Raw genomic sequence first — 16,996 nt, forward strand, 5'->3', positions numbered from 1 at the left:
GGAGAAATATCAATAACCTCAGATATGCAGATGACAACACCCTTATGGCAGAAAGTGAAGAGGAACTCAAAAGCCTCTTGATGAAAGTGAAAGAGGAGAGTGAAAAAGTTGGCTTAAAGCTCAACACTCAGAACACTAAGATCATGGCATCTGGTCCCATCACTTCATGGGAAATAGTTGGGGAAACAGTGGAAACAGTGTCAGACTTTATTTTTGGGGGCTCCAGAATCACTGCAGATGGTGACTGCAGCCATGAAATTAAAAGACGCTTACTGCTTGGAAGGAAAGTTATGACCAACCTAGATAGCATATTCAAAAGCAGAGACGTTACTTTGCCAACAAAGGTCCATCTAGTCAAGGCTATGGATTTTCCAGTGGTCATGTATAGATGTGAGAGTTGGACTGTGAAGAAAGCTGAGCGCCGAAGAATTGATGCTTTTGAACTGTGGTGTTGGAGAAGACTCTTGAGAGTCCCTTGGACTGCAAGGAGATCCAACCAGTCCATTCTAAAGGAGATCAGTCCTTGGTGTTCTTTCAAAGGAATGATGCTAAAGCTGAAACTCCAGTACTTTGGCCACTTCATGCGAAGCGTTGACTCATTGGAAAAGACTCTGATGCTGGGAGGGATTGGGAGCAGGAGGAGAAGGGGATGACAGAGGATGAGATGGCTGGATGGCATCACCAACTCGATGGACATGAGTTTGTGTGGACTCCAGGAGTTGGTGATGGACAGGGAGGCCTGGCGTGCTGCGATTCATGGGGTCGCAAAGAGTCGGACACGACTGAGCAACTGAACTGAACTGAACTGAACCATCTCCTACCTTCCACAATCTCTGCCTGTAATTCTACCTTCCTTCTATTGCCTACTAGTAAATGTACATATTCATATCTAAGGCAAAGTTCCTATCCTGTGTACCAAGTTCCACTCCTCTCACATACTCAAGGGCATCACTACAACAATTGTCCTCTCTTTGCAGCATTATCAATTGTTCCTTGTCTACTAAAATTTTCCAAAATGTACAAATATATTTTAGCTGTCATCCACTGACTCAGTGGACATGAGTTTGAGCAAGCTCTGGGAGGTGGTGATGGACAGGGAAGCCTGGCATGCTGGAGTCCAGGGGGTTGCCAAGAGTCAGACACAACTGAGTGACTGGACTGAACATTTTAAAAAAGACTCCTTAGACTCAATTCTTCTTCCTGCCATTACCTCATTTCTTCTTTTTACCACAAAAAGCCTTGATAGAATTGTCTAAACTTGTTTTCTCCAATGTCCCTCTTCCCAGTCACTCTTTTAATTTTTAATTGTATTTATTTATTTTTGTCTTTGTCCAACCCAGTCCAGTGTTCTTGCCTGGAGAATCCCAGGGACGGGGGAGCCTGGTGGGCTGCCGTCTATGGGGCCGCACAGAGTCGGACATGACTGAAGCGATTTAGCAGCAGCAGCAGTGCTGGGTCTTCGTTTCTAGTTGCTGTGAGCGGGAGCTACTCTCTTGTTACGGTGCCTGGACTTCTCACTCCGGTGGCTTCTCTTGTTGCAGAGCACAGGCCGTATGGTGCAGTGGGCTGCAGTAGTTGCGGATCTTGGGTGTGCAGGCTCAGTAGTTATGGTGCACAGACTTAGTTGCTCTGTGGTATGTGGGATCTTCCCGGACCCAGGATCAAACCTGTGTCTCCTGCAATGGCAGGTGGATTTTTGACCACTGAGCCACTAGGGAAGCCCTTCCCACTCACTCTTGAAACTCATCTCATTTGGGTTTTTGCTCCTTCTGTTCCTCCAGACCTGTTTTTTATCACAGTTAACCAATGACTTCTGTATTGCTAAATCAAGGAGCAATTTCTCATTCTCAGTTGATCACTTCCCCTATCTCAAAACACTTTCTTCCCCTGCTGTGACAAATGTATAGATTTTTTTTTAGCAAATAATCTTTCTTCTCACCATTCCGCTGTGGGTTGAAGACATTCCCCACTCCCCTCTGATGTTGGATTTACCCATGTGCCCTACTCTAGCCAATGGAGTATTAACAAACTTGATGCGAGCAGTGTCCCCAGGAGCAAGCACGTTTTGGACTGGTTCTTGTACTCCAGTTATCTACCATGGGAAGATCTTTTCCCTGTGGCTACTGACTCTTCATTCTGGGCTCCAGAATTAACACACATGGAACAAACTGAAGCTAAATCTGCAACCTAAAGCAGAGCCATTCATCTAGGTCCACTGAACCTCAACCAGCCTGCTGACTTGCAGGCATTAGGTCAGGTATATTGCTATAAGCCATTGATTTTGAAGTGATTTGTTATGCAGAACTGTTGTGGCAATAGCTGACTCATACATTTGCCTGCCAGGAGACCACACTCTTCTGATTTTACTCCAGGCTGAGGACTGTTCCTTCTCACTTCTTACCGCTTAAAAGTGGGGTACCCCAGGATGAAGTTCTAAAATCTCTTCTCTAGTCCCCTTCGTGGTTCTCTTAGCCATTCTCAGACCATTATATATCATGTGAAAGCTGACTTCTCCCAAATTTATGTTGCCAGGCCAGACCTCTTTCTTGTACTCCAGATTGGTAGAAACAACTTCCTACTTGACACTTCCACTTGGATATCTAATAGGTGTCTTAAATCAGTCCCACAAACAGTTCCTGATGTCCCCCCTCCCAACAGTCTTCTCTCAGTCCCTCTTTTCTTAGTAAATAGCAGCTCTTTCCTTCCAGCTACAAACACCCTGGAGTCAACCTCGACCTCCCCCCATCCTTCACACTGCATGTCAGCTCCTCTGGAAATCCTTTTGATATTACCTTCAGTATATATATGTATATATATAACTATATATATATATATATATATAGTTTTTCTGTTTTTGCCTTGTAGGATCTTAGTTCCACAATCAGGGATTGGCCCTGGGCCCTTGGCAGTGAAAGGGTGGAGTCCTAACCACTGGACCACCAGGGAATTCCCTAGAATATATTTTAAAATTTTGATTCTCTCTAACCACTCTCAGTCAAGCCGGTCCAAGCCACCTTCCTTTCTCACCTGGATGTTGAAAGAGCCTCCTAATTACCAAATTGCCTCTACCGTTCCCAACCTGCTCCTGCCCTACTCTCAAAAGTGTTGTCTTAGTGCTCCCTCTAAAAACTTCAGTTACGTGATGTCACATATTTACTCAAAATGCTTCCCTTGACCCTTTGGCCTCATTTATTGAGGTTCAACCACTCTGGCATCCTTGCTATTCTGTGAACTTGATCATCCGATCCTCACTCCTGCCATTAGCCTCATAGTTCCCACTGTTTGGAATGCTGTTACCCAGATAGACACACAACCTTGCCACTTATCTGTTTACAATTTTGGCTCAAATGCCTCCTTCAACTGAGGACTTCCCTGGCCACTTTAACATTCCAACTCCCTGTCTCCAAAAGCCCGTATCTCTTTCCCTTCTTTATTTTTCTTGGCAGCACCGATCATAACATGACAGTTGTATTTCACTTGTTTATTTATCTGTGGTATGTCATCCCCAACTGGAATGATGCTAAGTGAGGGTAGATTCCACAAGAACAGAGAATTTTTGTTGTTGTTGTTATCTGTTGAATCTCCAGAGCCTGGAACTTAAAAGCACTGAATATATATGTTAAATGAATGAATCCACTTGATTTCTGCCTACTTGAAATTTCATAATTATACGTAGGTGTATGGATAGTGACAAACACAAAAGCAAATATTGTTAAGCAACTGTCTCTAGTTCCCAGTAGCCACGTCTATTAAATGGCATGTTTTTATGATGAAAGCAAAGTTTATCTAAACAGAAGGAGAAATCTTTAGCTTCTCTACTACTTAATAACCTATTTTAACAAAGAATTCCAGGCTTCAGGATCACAATAATCAAGAAGCAAGAATATCTAAATGATTAATAATATTATTTTATTTCCCTTGCCTTTAGTTTCGCTGAAGCTGGGATTCTCTTCAATTTGAGCTTTCATGTTTGTTGCTCACACCCTCCCCAGTGGCTACTATGAGGGCTCTCAATATTTTGTATAAAACCTTTAAAATCTCCTGTTGATGCAGTAGGATTAGGTGGTGGAAGGCCACATCTGTACCTGAGTGAAACATGCTTCTTCTCCCTCCCCTTCCTCCTGGGTAGTCTGGACCTTAAAACCACAGCAGAAACTCACAGACCATGTTTGTGAAGTGCAGGGGGTCAGGACTGCAGCCCCTCCTGCTACTTTCCGGCTTCTAGAAGACAACTCAATTTTCATTCTTGAGTTTTTGCCTCCACAATCATTAACTTCTTAGGATTCTTATTTTACCTTCCAGATATTGATGCCAGGATTTCCAAACACAACAGCGGTTAGGAGGATCAAGATCAGACACAAAGCAAGGCAACGCCTAACATTCATTCTCACCCCACCATTCAGGCCAACCCAGGATAAGGAGAAGTCAATGTGCTGGAGTGTGCTGGCTGCAGCAGCTGCGGTTACTAATCAGGACAAGAAAGTTAACTTGGATTATATACGATTTCCTGTTCACTGCTCTAATAGTCCCCTTCGCTCCCCAATATTTGCCGCAACTCTAGTTTTTAATAAGTAGGGGTGGGGCTGACCCGCACTGGGCCTCTCACGGCCATCGGGTCTGGTCACCATTATAGGCAATGAATTAACCCTCCGAAAGAACCTTTGCAGGAGCTGAGAACTCCCTTTTTTTTCTACCACTCCGCCGCCAGCCTCATCCTCGGCCAGGTTTCCCTCATTTCAGATTTTTCTGCAACTTAATCCTGAGTCATGCTTGACAACAGTTTTCACATTATTTAAACCTTTATTATTTAAGCCTCGAGATGACCTCAGGTGATGACATCTGTGCTCAGAAAGAAATGTCCAGAGGTCAGAACCGATCTTGCCGAGCAACCCTCGGTCCCCGGTCCCAGCGGCGATGCGAGCGGCGGGGCGCCGAGCCAGGCGGAGGATGGGCGCCCGAGGCCGCGCGCACCTCCCAACGGGTCCTTCCCAGCGGGCAGCTCCTCCCCGCGCCCCCTCGCGGGTACCTGGCGGCCGCGGAGGGCGGGCAGGGGGCGGCGCTGCGCGGCGTCACGCGGCAGGGTGGGAGAGCGGGCAGGTGACACCCCGGCCGCCTCCGCCCCTTTCCCAGCTTAGTCGGCGGCCAAGGCAGCAGGGGCCGCTGTGAGGAGCTCCGCGTTCGCGCCGCCGCCCGCCGCCGCCCTCTGCTCGCGCGCCCAGGCGCTTCGGCTCCGCTCCTCGCGGGGTGAGTGCAGGGCTCCCAGCCGGGGGGCCGGGGCCTAACTTTTCCGGGGCGCAGAGGAGGAGAGATGGGGAAGAGAGGGAGATGACCCCAGGACGGGGGGATCGAGGGCAGCCTAGTGGAAGGAACTTGGGCGCGGCGCGCGAGGAGTGGGATCCGGGTCCGAAAGACTCGGGAGCCCGGCCAGGCCCTGCCTGGACTCTGGGGGGCGCTTCGGAAGTTGTGGCCGCGACGCCGGCGAGTGCCCAGGGTCAAAGCCCTTCCCGCCGGCGGGCGGGGCCGCGGAGCTCACCTGCGCCCTCCCTGGGAGCCCCCCAACCCCCCCCCCTCACCCCGCCAGCATCGCACAGGGACGGTGGTCCCCGCCGTCCCTGGGTTTTGAGCCCTCCCCTGGCTTTCCCGGGGCACTGGGCCCCGCTGTTCCAGGCGGGAGGACAAAGGTGCTTGCTGGTGGGACGGGGAGGAAGAGGGACCTCCTCGACCTTGACCGCCGAGGTCATTTTCCCAGCTCCGGGATCTGGCCTTGCTCGCCACAGCCTACCCCTACCCCGCCTGCCCGAGCCCCTGTCTTTCCGCACCTCAGGGGTGCTTTTTGTGTGTCCTCGAGGCCAGAATTAACTCGGGGAGCTGCTCTTGCTTTTTGGCTCCCTGAACTGCATCCTGTCCCGGCAGCGGCTGCTGGCTGAGGAGAGTGATGAGTACAGAGCGGTAGAACAGGTCGTGCCGGAGATGGAAATCGGAAAGCCTGTTGTTTCATCTTCCGAGGTATCGTTGGTTAGAAAATGGGCCTTCCCCCCAATCAACCAGCGCTGATTCAAACTTACCGGATGCCAAGGGAGCGTTCTTTAGAGCTCCCTGGGGAAGGCTGGGACAGGAAGGATCTGGTCTCTACCCCTGTCCAGCTTGGGGAAAACAAGTCCCACAACGACTGAAGAATAGTTTTGGCGACCAAGCCTTTTTCCTCTTACTGATCTATTCCCTCGAAAAGCTTTTTCACTTAACCCTATATTCTCAGGTTACTCTTTCTCACTCTTACTGTTTCACTGCCTTGAAAGAGTCATCATACTTTTGATTGTCCCCAGTCTTCTTGCCCGTCACTTGACTGTTAATTCCCTTACTTTGTAGTTTTTGTTTCTACTGCTGGCTTGAAATTGTTCCCCTCTAGGTCACTGAGGATTAAAAAAAAATCCCCTCCACCCCCAGTGGCAGACATGTATTGAATGCTTCTTGGTCTGGCACTGTTCTAAGAACTTGTATCAAATCTGTTAATTCTTACAGCAGCCCTATGGAGTAAATAAATGAAAACATGATCCTTTTTCAGTTAAGGGAACTGAGACACAGGAACTTGCCCAAAGGCACACAAGTAGCAGGAGGAGATTCCAACTGAGATGCGAACTCAGGGGCTCTGGTCCAGGGCTGAGGCTGGTAACAACCTCTGTGGGTACCCACTCACCTAGAGTTCCTTTCTTTCTTCTCTGACTTTCCTGAAGTCCTGTGCTGTTTCATGCTTCACTGACCAGGCTCTCATTCTCTGGTTCCTTTTTTCCTTCTTGTGTAACTTTGTACTCATTTAGGTTTCCCTTTCATAGAATTTTGTTACTTAGGTTATCACTGCTACTTACTCGCCTTAAATTCTGTGGTTTCCATGGATCTTATTCAGTTTGAGTGTAGCATCTATCAGTGCATATTGTAATACAGCAAGTCCCCCTCATATGAAGGACCTTCCCGATTGTGAACTTTCAAAGGTGCAAGTGTGCATCTGGTTCCTGCAAGAAACAATCTGCGCCGTCAACGTCAGGTGTGAGTGAAATAGCAGCTTGCTCTCCATTTCCTTTTGCTGATGATACTTCAGTTCTATCATCTCCCATCTCTTCTCCCTCCTCCAGTCAGTGACTCTTCTTGCCTGTTCACTTGATGCCAGCCCATGTATGCCAGCTGTTGTACAACTGTACACATTTTCTTTGTGTTTTTTGTGTGTGTTTGTTTTTTATGTATTATTTGTGTGAGAAGTATTATAAACCTATTACAATATAGTACTAACTCTGTTGGACTTAACAAACACTCTTGGAATAGAACTTGGTTGTTTGTAGGGGACTTACTGTATTTCATTTGGATTTGTCTTGCTTTACGCCAAAGCATTTCTAGTTAACACCAGTTATGTTAGCTTCCCTCCCCTTTATCATAGTCACCCAGGTGCAAAACTCAGAGGTTGTGTCTCAGATCACACTTTTCCCAATCTGAAACCTCTTTTCAGCTTTTACCTTGTCTCTTCCTTCTAGCCTTCCTCATTCTCACCTCTGTTCCCCTCTTCTCTTTACTAGTCTCCCTCTTCCCCACTCCTGAACATTTGTTTATCACTTATATCATTTTTTTGTTGTTGGTTAGCTTCTTTCATCAATAGTCATGGTCCATAGAAAGATTGTAAACAAAGTAAGGCTAACTTTTCAAGCCTTGCAACTAGTATCAGCTTGATAAATGGTTGCAGAATATGATACAAGATGAATTAAGGTAGCATATATTGGGTGGGTTGGATGATGATAGAAAACTTAAAAGTTTTTAAGCTGGGTTTTAGAGAATGTTAGGGAGTTTGTTTCAGTAAACAGAGGGGAGCTGGCAGACAATGCGGAAGAAGAGGAGTTGGCCTCTGTCAGCTACATTGCTGAAACCCGCCTATCCCAGCTAAACATTCCACTTAGAAGTGTAATGAATAAGGACCATATCAACAGAGAATCATGAATCCTAACCTTATCCTAGCAAAATAAGATATGAAACCACAGTGAGTTACATGAAAACCCCAATTTTACTGACAAATATAACACATACATAAAAAATGCAGAAAACATAAATGAAGAGATTACCACAGTAGATAATTTAGAAGTAGAATAACTGTCTTATTCTGACAGTAGATATGATAGTTGGATATTCTGAAGACAGGCTAAATGGGAATCTTTTCTCAAAACCTCTGTGTAAGGTGATGTGGGCATGGATTAATCCTGAAAGGCATTGTTGAAGAATAACTGGCTGTGCTTGGGGAGGTCTGAGGTGAGGAGAAAAGAAAACTGGAAGGTGTTAAAGTGGTGAGATTGGGGAGCCAAAAAGAGAATTTCTGCCCCTGAGCATGATTCTACCACAGTAAACATTTTGCCATTTTACCTTTGTCTCTCTCATTTTTTAAATACATATTTTCCTCTGTTATACTATATATAGAGTTTTAATATTTTATATTTTCCTTGTAATATATAGTAAGCATTTTTCTTATAATTTCTAAAACTCCTATTATTTGCATTTATCCCAATAATTATAATATGATTTCCTTAACTAATCCTCTGTTGTTGGATAGGTGTATTAGCAATAATTGTAAACAACTCACATTGCAGTAATGCTTACCTTTGCAGATATGTCATTGTACAAATTGGGATTTGTTTCTTTATGCTAGGCAATGGAATGTACATAAAAGAAAGCCTCTGTCTTCAGGTAATTACTATTTGAGTTGAAGAAATAAGACTTTTTCTAATCTGTTTAATTGTTTATTCTTCTTGGTGTGCTACATGTGCAAACATCAGCTTTAGAATATGGAAGAATTTTGGAGCCTTTGTATATATAGTTGGGTAAACTCTGGGAGTTGGTGATGGACAGGGAGGCCTGGCCTGCTGCGGTTCATGGAGTCGCAAAGAGTCGGACACGACTGAGCAACTTAACTGAACTGATATGTAGTAGCATGTTAAATTGAGAACTGATCTTGAATTTCAATAAAATACATCATAAAGCAGGGAAAGAAGCATCCCATAAACAAAATTGGACTCATCCAATTTGGACTACTCACATTATGAAAAGTTGAACACCCATGCACTTTATAGGATCAGTCTTTTTTTAAAATTGAGGTTTTTAATTACTCCTAATTGATTTAGATAGGAGAAGGGGACGACAGAGGATGAGATGGTTGGACGGCATCACCAACTCAATGGACATGAGTTTGAGCAAGCTCTGGGAGTTGATGATGGACAGGGAAGCCTGGTGTGCTGCAGTCCATGGAGTCGCAAAGAGTCAGACACGACTGAGTGGCTGAATCAAACTGATTTAGATATATCAAAAGCACATGTTATTGCCTCGACAAGTAAAATTATCCTTTTTATTGGTGATAAATATGTCCAAAGAGATAGATATTTCCATTATTCAGATGAACTAAGTTACCATATAACATATAACTTGTAAGACTGCCTTGTTAAAGACAAATCTGCATCCACTTGGAGAAGCAGCCACAGGCCTTGACCACCAGCAGCCCAGCTCCTTTGTTTCCTCCAATATTAAGTATAGAGTCAAACTCAGCCAAAATTTGGGAATTGCAGAAGTTCAAATTCAGTAAACATCTGAGTGTCAGGTTTGCATCAGGCAAAGTGGTTGGCAGGATGCTGAAGCTCGTCCAGGTCTGTGTGGGTTCAAGGGAGGTAAATATAGTACAGTGTGAAAAACTGCGATTAACACAAACAGAGCATGGGGGAAGCCAAACGGGAAGGCAGGCAAAACTGCCCTTCTGAGCCGAAAGAAGGAACGCTGGAAGTAGAGAGGGGCTGAGGGCTGGAAGTCAAATTCAGGCTGTGGTGCATTCAGAGAACTGGAAACACTGGAAACATCACTGCAGAGCAGGGTGTGATAGGAGGTTGCTAAGCATGCTCGGCTTACTGAAGGCTGCGTTTCACCTAGTAAAAATTTTGGATTTTATCCTACAGGCAATGGGGGTGCTTTGGAGCCCTTTAAGAAGGGAAGGGACCTGTTCAGATTTGTATTTCGAAAGCACCCCTCTGCACTTGCAACTTCATCATTCTGGAACCTCTCCCTCTCCTGTGGAGCTTTATCTCTTTTCTCTATCTGACCCTGGAAAGGACAGCTCCCTTCACTGTTTACATGAGATATCTTGATTATGCTCAGTGTACACAATAATTTGGGAACAGAAAATGAGCTTGTGCCAACTGTTTATAGAATGCACACTCTTGCTAACGATTTTGAGGGGAAAAGTTTGGGCATCTTTTAGGTATCAGTCAATAGTCGCAGTCAGGCACTTTCTGTGCATTTTTCTCATGAATTGTCTGCAGACAGCAAGGTCTGCACCAGAATCCTTATAGCACACATGGGTGCAGAAAAGTGAAGAAAAGTGCTCAGGTGAAGAAGCAGAAAGTGTGCTCAGTAAGGGTCCAGGGTTACAAGTGTGCAGCCAGGATTTAAACCCAAGTATAGTTACAACATTCAGGCTCTTCCGCCTTAGTATACTAACTTTGTGGGTTGATTATTTAGAGGGTGTCTCTTAAGACACTAGAGTTCTGATATCCAACACTAGTTTTGTGAGGTTCCAAGTAGCTAAGATGGTAAAAAAAAAAATCTGCCTGCAATGCTGGAGACCTTAGTTCGATCCCTGGGTCGGGAAGATCCTCTGGAGAAGGGAATGGCAACCCACTCAGTATTCTTGCCTGGAGAATCCCATGAACAGAGGAGCCTGGCGGGCTACAGTCCACGGGATCATAAAGAGTCAGACAGGACTGAGCGACTAATACTTAATAATACTTAAGGACAACCATAAACATAAACCTTATTTTAGACTTTTTAGGGTCAGTTGTAGAAATATGAGAACTAGAAAAAGAGGGTTTGGCAAGTTGTCCCTCATCTAAAAACAGCCCCCCGTTCCTTTGTCTCCTTCCTTTCCATCCCAAATTGTGGGATTTTTGTCTTAATAGCACATTTATGATGTATTTGTTTGCTTATTATAGTTACATGGCATAACACAGACAGATCAGAAGGAAAGGCTGCTTGTATCTCACGGGGTCTTACCCTTAGTCTGTCCAGGGCTTCTCTGCTCAGTCCTCTTCTTACCACTTCCTGCCTTCTTCTCTAGGCAGACAGTGCTGTGCTGGATCCTACAAGCCCAAAGATGTGTGTCTGAGAAGCAAACAAATGCTGACCTCACACATTAGACCCTCTGCTTTTATCCTGCAATTCGCTGCAAGGCATATTCTTATACCTTCAGTCTTTGAAAAATTTCTTTGAAATTCTAAGAAGTGAGACTTTAACCTGAAGAAAGAAAGAAAATAGAAATCATTCTTAGGAAACCAATGTCAAGTGACTGCTTATAGAATAACTTATTCCTGAGCAAATGTGGAATTTAAAAAGTGAAGTGTAAGAACCACAACCTCCATTGTTCAAAGGGAGGAGCAAGGGGGTAATAGATATAATATTAAACATTAAGTATAGTCAATATTTTTACAGTTAAAAAATAGAAATATATTAGGTTGAACATATTCAGTTGACATTTCTCTAGGAAAAACTACTTGGATATTGGCAGTTACATATGATTCATCCTAATATGGGGCTTCCGAGGTGAAAATAGTGGTAAAGAGCCCGCCTGCCAATGCAGGAGACATAAGAGACAGGGGTTCGATCCCTGGGTCGGGAAGGTCCCGTGGAGGAGGGCATGGCAACCCACTCCAGTATTCCTGCCTGGAGAATCCCATGGACAGAGGAGCCTGGAGAGCTACAGTCCATAGCGTCACAGAGTTGGACACGACTGAAGTGACTTAGCATGCACACATCCTAATATAAAGATAATCTTCTTGACATCTAACTGGTTGACCCTATGAGCCCTTGTTCATTTCTCCGTAAAATACACCAAATGCTGCCCAGATATGATGAATATGGGCTTCGAGTAGCCTGTTCCCTGCTCCTACGACTGGGTCAGTGACTGTATTGCAAGCCTATTGATGTCAGTTACGCTTGTTATTGTGATTAGGTAATTTAAATGTGTGTAAATCTATAAAAGTACAAAAGGAAAGAGTTTTATTCCTGTGAAGAGAATGTTGTGTCCTTTGGAAAGTTTCCTTTAAAGCGAGTAACTTAAAAAGTAGGCAGGAGAACTGTAAAGAATTGGAGAGATTTTGAAAGCTTGAGAGATAATATCCTAAGCTTGCTTTGCAATTTTTTTCTGTTTGTTTTCTTTTTGTTTTTTAGTTCTCAGTCCACATAGAACACTAAAAGTGAGAATTGTAGAAAATAAATTCTGACTATGGTTTATGTGAGAAAAATATTGGGCAGAAATTCTTCCTCAAGGGAAATCTTGAAACAACTTTGGAAAACTGGGAAATTAGTGCTTATTAATATGTCTTAAGGTAAAGTACATATTTATGGTATATATATAATTTTTTGATTCTTCAGTTTTTTTTTGATTAATCAACCAGAACCAGTCAAAATTGCAGCAGTATTTTTATTTTAATTACAGCTGTTAGACTATAATCATTTATGCTGTTTCATAGTAGATTGTGAGAACCTTTGCCTCTGTAGGTATTTTATGCACCTCATTAATAAAAACAAGTGAAACTTTGCCATTTAGATTGTAAAAATCAGAGTACATGTAGATTTTTTTTCCTTTGCTTAGCATACCATACTAATGGTACATAGTCAACTCTACTTCTTATTTTAAATTAGGCTTTTAGTATCCATATAATATTTAAGCTTATTTTAATAATGTGAACCCATACATAGAACCTAGAGCTGTTTCCTACCTCCCTTAAATGACTTCCATAAAGATTGAAAGCAAAGATACAAAGGCTAGCGTTAGCTAGAATCAGTTAAACTTGATCAATTTCTTAGTGTTATTAAATTGGTAAGTTGAATTAGGCAAGGTATAATTTATTCTAGATTCAAATGTTTGTTATAGTGGTATGATAATTACTTTCTGAAACATTATAACAGGTTAGTGAAAAAAGACCAAACATAAAATGTGAAAAATAAAAATACATTTTCTAATAATAGTATTTATTGAACACTTGCTGTATGCCAGGCACTTTGCTAAATTCTAATGTGCCTTATCTTATTTAATCTTCACAGAAGCCCTACTAGGAGGATGGTAGTGTTTCTAGTGTATAGACAAGAAAACTGATGCATATAGAAGTTGAGTGACTTGTCCAAGATCATGTGGTTAGACACAGCATCGGAAATCAGACCCAGTTCAGTCTGAGCTCCAATGCCCACATGCCCATGCTCTTACCACTTTATAATGTAAGTACTCTTAATCGGAATTTGAAGTATAGATTTTTTTTCTTTTTGTAAGCAGTTTATTTGAGAGGTGGTCCTAGGCAGTAATAGCAGGGACAGGGGAAGGGAGGCAGCCAGTACAAAGAGTGTCAATGAAGATGGTACTACCACTGCTGCGGGTGCCTAGGCCTCCTTCCCACTGGGACACTTCTCAGACTCATCTGTCCAAGCGGCAAAGAAGTGAAAACTTTGTTGGGACATGTGCATGTCTTTCAAAAGACACGTTAAAGTGTTTTGCACTTGGAAAGGACCTTAGAGATCCTTTAGATCAACTTCTTCTACAGATGAGGAAACCGAGGCCCAGCAAGTACAGGTCATTTGGCCAAGGCTTTGTGTGTGTTAGTCAGTCATCTCCAACTCTTTGTGACCACATGGACTGTAGCCCGCCAGGCTCCTCTGTCCATGGAAGTCTCCAGGCAAGAATACTGGAATGGTTGTCATTTCTTCCTCCAGGGGATCTTTCCGACCCAGGGATGAAACCTGGGTCTCCTGCACTGCAGGCAGATTCTTTACCATCAGAGCCACCAGGGAAGTCCAGTCAAGGCCATAAGCCTGTTTAAAATGTGGGACCAGAGTCATATATGTAAAAAACTAACTTATGGTTACCAGGGGGAAGAGTGGGAAGGTATAAACTGGGAGATTGGGATTGACGTATACACATTACTATATATAAAATAGATAACTAATAAGGACCTTACTGTATAGCACAGGGAACTCTGCTCAATAGTATGTAATGACCTATGTGGGAAAGAACCTTAAAATGAGTAGATACATGTATATGTATGACTAATTCGCTTTGCTGTATACCTGTAACTAATGCAACATTGTAAATCAACTACAATTTTAAAACAATTGTTTTTAATTAGGAAATGAAACAAAAATGGGGGACTAAAAATGAGTTCTCCTGATTAGAGTCTAAATGGTTTTCTGACTTGCTAATTATTTTGTCTTCATTAACCTTAACTCTGAATATGACTTCACTACTGAATCTGGTTTTTTAAGATTTTTTTGATGTGGACCATCTTAAAATTCTTTATTGAACTTGTTATTATATTGCTTCTGTTTTATGTTTTGTTTTTTTGGCCCAAAGGCATATGGGATCTTAGCTCCCAACCAGGAATCGTACACACATCCCCTGCATTGGGAGGCAAAGTCATAATCACCACCAGGGAAGTCCCACTACCGAATGCTTAAAGCCCCTAAATTGCCCCATCCATCCTTGTCTGTAAGTAACAGCATTAATTAGTCCTGTAGATTTTACTGTACATCATGACCCGGACAAGGATTGCGTTTCCCCTGTGTGATGAGTGGGACACACAAAGCAATGTGATGTTTCTCGTTCTAAGGCCCATGAATTATAGAACCTAACCCTGAACCATGATTGAAAGTGTAAAAGAAGAAAAATGCATTATCTTAGCCAACACAGCTAAACCATCTGGCCCAGCCCATGCTAGCTCATCTAACAGCCCCCTAACACTCATTCTCTGTCCTTAGCCACAGTTCATCACCTTTAGGTGACTGCCTGAGAATCTCATGGCAGTAGCATCTGTGGGACTGGATGGGGTGAGGTCAGAGGAGAGTTGGTGCCCACTGCTTTTCTGGGCACCCCCTAAAAAATCTGTCAACCTGTAATCTTTCACTATTTCATCAGTAGACAGAGCAAGGATGGGTTGTTAACCATTTCCTTACTACCAAACAAGTAGGTGCTGCTGTTTTTCCTCCTTGTCCTTCTTTGCTTGTACATGCCATGAAAGAAATTCTTTGCATGCATAATCTTAGTTCTTAGTGTAACCCTGAGTGATGTGTATCTCAACTCAATTTTAGAGACAAAAATTTGAGACTCCAAGAAATTTAGGTGATTTCTGCTAAGGTCACTGCAGGGTGAGTGGCAGACCTGCATCTGTGCTTAGTCACCCAGTCATGTCCGACTCTTTGATCCCGTGGACTGTAGCCCACCAGGCTCCTCTGTCCATGGGGATTTTCCAGGCAAGAATACTGCAGTGGGTTGCCTGCCCTCCTCCAGGGGATCTTCCCAACCCAGGGATCAAACCCAGGTCTCTTGCATTGCAGGCAGATTCTTTACCATCTGAGCCACCAGGGAAGCCTGGACCTGGGTCTAGAATGCAGATATTCTGATTACATAGCCTGCCATTTATTCTGTGTGACCTTAGAATCTATTTCTTCCTCTTTAGTAAAGAATCATGGAGGATGGCAGATAATGTGCTTATGAAATAGGACAAAGTTTGTACGTGATAATATATAATTTACATTCCACATTAAAAAGAATATTTGAAATGCTCACAATACATATATTATGATTCAAGCACAGAAGGGGGAAATCTAGGTGATAGAATTATGATAATGGAACACTAAATTTTAACTACTAGCTGGGAGTAGATGAAAGAATAAGATGGTATTACCACAACTCTACTGGTTTGGTTTTTTAAAATGAAAGATCAGTTTTTAAGGTAATTTTTTCCTCCTAGAAATGAATTATAGGAGGAATTTATTTATCAAGTAGGTTCTTTTTTTTTTTTTCAAGTAGGTTCTTATGAAAAGCATCTTGAATCACTTCATGTAAATATAATGCTTTCAATAATAGTTTTGGTAAAGATGGGAAAATATTCTTTAATTAATATTGGTTCTTTATTTAAAGTTTATTTCCTTTTGTCCCAGCCATGTGGCGTGCGGCATCTTAGTTCCCGATCAGGGATCAAACCTGTGCCCCCAGCAGTGGAAGCATAGAATCTTAACCACTAGACCACTAGGAAAGTCCCATATATTAATATTGGCTCTTGATAACTAATTTATTGTGGACAATAATGAAGGTAAACTCTGAAGCATCTCTTCAGGTAAACTTTGAAGCATCTCTTCAAAGGCGTCAGGGTTAGGCTAATAAAGTTTTATTGTTCAGTTGCTAAGTCATGTCCAACTCTCTGCAGCCCCATGGACTGTAGCACACAGTGTTTCCCTGTCCTTCACCATCTCCCTGAGTTTGTTCAAACTCATGTCCATTGAGTTGCATGATGCCATCCAACCATCTCATCCTCTGTTGTCCTCTTCTCCTCCCTCCTTCAGTTTTCCCCAACATCAGGGTCTTTTTCAGTGAGTCAGTTCTTCCCATCAGATGGCCAAAATATTGGAGCTTCAGCATCAGTCCTTCCAATGAATATTCAGGATTGATTTCCTTTACATTGACTGGTTTGATCTCTCTGCAGTCCAAGGAACTTTGAAGAATGTTCTCCAGGACCACAGTTCGAAAGCATCAGTTCTTTGACGCTCAGCCTTCTTTATGGTCCAACTCTCACATCTGTACATGGCTACTGGAAAAACCATAGCTTTGACTATACGGACCTTTGTCAGCAAAGTGATGTCTTGACTTTTTAATACTTTGTCTAGGTTCGCCATAGCTTTCCTTCCAAGGAGCAATCATCTTTTAATTTCATGGCTGCAGCCACCATCTGCAGTGATTTTGGAGCTCAAGAAAATAAAATCTGTCACTGTTTCCATTGTTTCCCCATTTATATGCCATAAAGTGGTGAGACTGGATGCCATGATCTTAGTTTTTTGACTGTTGAGTTTTAAGCCAGCTTTTTCACTCTTCTCTTTCACCTTCATCAAGAGACTCTTTAGTTTCTCTTTGCTTTCTGCCATTAGGGTGGTATCATCTGCATATCTA

At 43.1% G+C, this 16,996-nt stretch overlaps 1 protein-coding gene across 1 annotated transcript in view; it reads left to right on the forward strand.

Annotated features, from left to right (window-relative positions):
* Positions 1–5,176: 5,176 nt before the first annotated feature.
* The window catches only part of ELOVL7 (ELOVL fatty acid elongase 7), a 76,809-nt gene continuing 64,989 nt past the window's right edge, over positions 5,177–16,996 (forward strand). Inside the window, 1 exon segment of the mRNA NM_001078042.1 lies at positions 5,177–5,244. The gene's annotated coding sequence lies outside the window, so the exon portion shown is untranslated.

This window comes from Bos taurus, chromosome 20 (genome assembly GCF_002263795.3).
Source record: "Bos taurus isolate L1 Dominette 01449 registration number 42190680 breed Hereford chromosome 20, ARS-UCD2.0, whole genome shotgun sequence".
In the NCBI taxonomy this organism is placed as follows: domain Eukaryota; kingdom Metazoa; phylum Chordata; class Mammalia; order Artiodactyla; family Bovidae; genus Bos; species Bos taurus.